The sequence below is a fragment of the Melanaphis sacchari genome, unplaced genomic scaffold (genome assembly GCF_002803265.2).
Source record: "Melanaphis sacchari strain LSU unplaced genomic scaffold, SCAv2.0 Contig11_pilon_pilon, whole genome shotgun sequence".
Lineage (NCBI taxonomy): Eukaryota > Metazoa > Arthropoda > Insecta > Hemiptera > Aphididae > Melanaphis > Melanaphis sacchari.
This window is the reverse complement of record NW_020270469.1, coordinates 3,654,042-3,659,047: the sequence shown is the minus strand read 5'-3', so window position 1 is coordinate 3,659,047 and position 5,006 is coordinate 3,654,042.

Below are 5,006 nucleotides of genomic sequence, written 5' to 3'. Positions count from 1 at the left end.
AGATGATAGCATTTCATGTATTATATATTTATCATATAACCTTAATACTTATGTATTGCCATTTCAGTAGAAAAGTCATAATAATTTTACTATTTTAAATATGATATAATTTAATCTAAATAGTATAATAGAAAGAAATTGAAATATTACTTACATTTAATTTATCATATTATAAAATAGTATAAAATCGTATTTATTCAAAAACTAATGTTATTAAATGCCAATTTTACTGTTCTAAATATCATTTATGCATATTGTATAGTTCTTTACACCATAATTTTTGAAAAGGATATTTAATAGGATTTTTAGGTATTGTTTAAAATGCTCCTCTAATTCGTTTACTATTTATGTGTATTACGTATATCTACATATATTATTCATTATCACAAAACAGTCCTAGTTTATTCTGGGTTAAAATCCAATACACACGGGATATTAATGAGAAAGGTTCACGACTAAAATGACCCAAGTGACCTTTTTAAATATTTTGTAAAATAACTAAAAGAATGAACAATATTCGAGAACATATTTATGTGACTGTGGTTAACAGCTATAGACAATTAACGTGTGAGAGAGGGGTGGTAGTTTAAACATTTAAAATTTAAATATACTTATCCTAAATTTATTTTATTAAATTACTTTTGACAATGATTGTGGTTATAATCCTTTGTTAAGAGAGTAAGTTATCACATATACTCGTATATATGAGTTCAAAACTTTATTTCATCAAACATCACACTTTTATTTGAATTTAATATTTTTTAATATCATAAAATACTTAGTTAGATAAAAAAATAACTATACATTGCTAATATGTGAAAAAAAATAAAGATACTGTGAAATTGGTAATAACTAATTATATAAATATTAACAAAATCAGTAATTTAATTTCGTTTACTACAATATGTACTTTTTTTTTAAGAATTATAATATTAAATGTACACTCCACAAAGACTATAATACATACCTATATATTGCTTAAAAGCATTTATTGAGAGTTATTTATATAACCTTCTAACAATCAATCACATGTAATAACCTTAAATTATATATTTAAACTTCAAATAAGAAAAACCAGATATCTGCATTTCTATGGGTATGGATAAGATAAAAATCATAATATATATATATATATATATATATATATATGAATACAAAATGTTTTAAATTATTAACTTAAATTTCTATTGATTTAAAAAATATACATAAAAAAATAATTGTTGAAAATAGAGTTTTAAATTACTAAAGATTTATGATTAAACACAACAAAAAAAAAAAAAAAAAAAAAATGAAAATGTAATTTAAGTTAAGTAGGTAATTTTGTTTATAAAATATCCATACATTGTATGAATATAGCATTCTTACCTTCTACTTTTTAGACAACATATCTTAGAGAAAAATTATAGTTCTCATTTGAGCAGAATCTTTTGAGCAATAGCAAAACTAACGTTTAAACAAGAGTAAAAAGAGATGCAATTATTGTATAACAGTAGTAACAGTTGAGTTGGCTAACCAATTTGTATATAATACCGTATTCGTAAGTTGTTTAATATCAATGTTATTAATTCAAATATAATTCTATAAGATAAATTTGATTTTAGTTGTATCTATAAAAAAGGCAAAAATTAAATGAATCAAAATTAATTAATTAATTCAATTATAATGTTCCAATTACCTTATTATTGTCACTGTGTGACATTATTATTTTATTTTATATAAATGCATGCTTTCCAATCATTAAATTAGTTACTTAAAAATATGTTAAATTATTTTAATAAAATCTTAATATAATTAATGCTTATTTACATAATATAATGTTTATTTTTGTAAATACATGTAAAAATTAGTTTTTTATTATTTAATAAATTATTAAACATAATAGAAACTTAAAAATAATAAAGTTTGTAAACCTAGACAATATTATATATGTTTCAATATGTACGATGCAGGTTAATATTTGATGGTTGTTTTAGCTTAACATGATCAACACGTCACTATTATCATAAATATATAAATATATTAATTTAATACATCATTGATGAGCATTAATTTGTAATATTATTGTAAATCTTATGAATATTATGATAATGTTTCTAAGAGTTTAAAATGAATTAATGGAGTTTTTCTGTTGGTACCAAAAAAATAATGTACAAATCCATCTAATAAATTAATTTTTGTAACTGATCCTTTGCATAGAGAATGTTTTTATTTTTTGTAACTTATTACATAATTGAATCCATTCTAAGGGTTCTATTGTCTAGAAAATATAAAACCATTGATAAAATATTTATAAAATATAACATAATAAATTATAGTAACTGAACTTATTGTATGATACGAAAATATGCCTTTATTGTGTTGTAGTCTATTAATAATTGATATTTTTTTTTTAAATTAATGTAAAATAAAAACTGCATATCAGAGTTAATATTAACGTTTAATTGTAATAAAAAATAAGTTCACTGTCAAATAATTCTCATATGATGCCTGATATTATTATTCATTAAGTCTTACGTCGAACCTGAACTTTAAATTTAAAGATTAAATTCATATTAATATATCATACACATTGTTTTTAATAATACAAGACGAACGAAATGGATTATACATTTTCATGGATAAAGTTTTATATTTGTTAGAATATACAAAACAATTTTTTACCGATTAAGAGTTTATTATAACAGGATACATAAAAAGACCGGAAAGTCTTATCTTATTTATACACTCTCTCTAATTATTAATTTAATAATTGTAACTGATATTATTTACACTAGCAAATTTAAAACTCTGAACACACTAAACACAAACATTTATCACATCAAAAATTATTCATTTTATCTGTTCATCACTGTTCTATCACGTATTTTCAACAAAAATTATTTATTCTGTAAATTCTAATTTATTTATTTGTTTCATATCTACTTCCAACGTGGCAAATAGTTTTCAGAACTATTTTAGTTAATAAAAATATATAGTTCTATAGAAACTATAACCTAATATAACTTATTGAATTTAAATATAAATAAATGTCTTCATAATATAACCAAACATTTCTAAAACAAAAAATAAAATATTTTTGTTTGTATGATTTATTCCTGTCTTATTTATGTTTGTTAATCTTACTTATAAATATAATGATATCATGATATTTCTCAGTAAATTTAACTTAAACTTTATTTATCTAAAGCTTATAAAAAAAAAAAATAAAATAAAATAATAATAAAATAAATAATAATATTTAATATATTAGTATAATTATGATATAGTTTAGTATACCTAAGAACACAAATTAATTTAATTATATTAATTATATTGTTTATTTTTAGTTGGTTTATTTGGCTGTTGGACATATACTACTTATCAGTGCGGTTTGCAAAGCTTTTATTATAGGCTAGGCCTGATATATATATACATTATGTATATATGTATTGATTATATTAATATAAAAAAATTATCTAATATCATTTATCAATTTAGTCCTCATTAATATTTACAAAGTGTTTTAAATTAATTTAATCCTATTCTTATGAACTATTTGAATACTAGTACTTCAATATATATTTTATAATGATTATTCAGCGTACGTAGTTCACTATACACGTGTTGTAAATCGTTCTTAAAATCGTTTTTAAAATTATATCTGTTTTAAATAATGTTTTATTTCACATTGCTATATGTAAAATGAAAAACTTTTTCAATTTTCTGTTTAAAAATAAAAACAAATAGACTTAAACTTTTCACTTAACCTTATCCGAAACCAACAATTGTAATTACTAAATTAAATTATACTCATTGCTGGACGCCTCTGGTTATCGACTGGTCAGCGGTCATTAGCAGGCGCCATTATCGTATTATTGGCAGATAATACATTACAATGCAATTTCAAAAACCACCTATCAACAAAACAAAACTACAAAAAAACCAAAAAATTCAACGTTTAGTTTAACTACATGTCAAAATAATGCTGGAAAACGTCGTATACAGAGTGAGTCAAGTGATATATCTAACTCATCTATAAAAATAGAAAATAATCTTATACCCTCCAAAAACCATGGTTAAACTCAAATTAGATTTATATGCCAATACTCCAGAGCCGAAGAAAACTAAATCAGTTTATATAACGGTCAAGAGATTATCGCTGCGATAATAATTACGACTTAGCTTTAATTTTCAAAACTTATTTCACACCCAAAACTAAATTTACAATTTCAAGTGTTACTTTAATTTCTTCAAACTATTTTGACAACATAACCCACGTTAATGCTAGAATTTTTATTAAACCAACACTACAATAATTTATCCCTTTTCGTAAAATAAACAAAGACTCTCCAAACAGCATTAATAAATATTAATTTAAATCATATACCAGCTAAAATCACAGACCTAACCTTTCTAAGTATAAAATTACACCACTGCAATATGAAATGTTTTTTTGACTTGCTTGGTCTCAACTTCATTGTGAAGGATGACTTAAATGTCAAACATTAGATATGGAACTCCTCAAACTTTAAAGGATACGTTATACTCCAAACTATTAACACTAAAAAATAATCTATAGTAAATTATTCTAATCTAACTTACTGAACAACGTCAATTAGAAAACATCCATAAATTGCAAATAATAATATATTTGTTACGAAAATTCCAACTAATATGAATCATTAAATTAAAAACTTATTAAACCCATATTCTTACCACTCCCCAGTTCTTCAATCTCTCAAAACGTTAGCCTTCTTACAAACTAGTAAAGTTGTTAAAATTAAATTGTATTATAATAGATGGTTGATCTAATTAAACCGAAGGCGCATAAACAGTGACAAAGTACGACAGCTAATATCCAAAACGTTTAATTAACAAAAAAAAATGGACTAACAAAATAAAATGTCGGGACCACGTGATACCATGGAGCAAAGCACAGCGTGCAATGTTGCTAATGTCATTCATAAGATTGACTGCACGCATAAATATTATTATGTGACTTGGCGTGGCACGTTGGCTGCTACCAG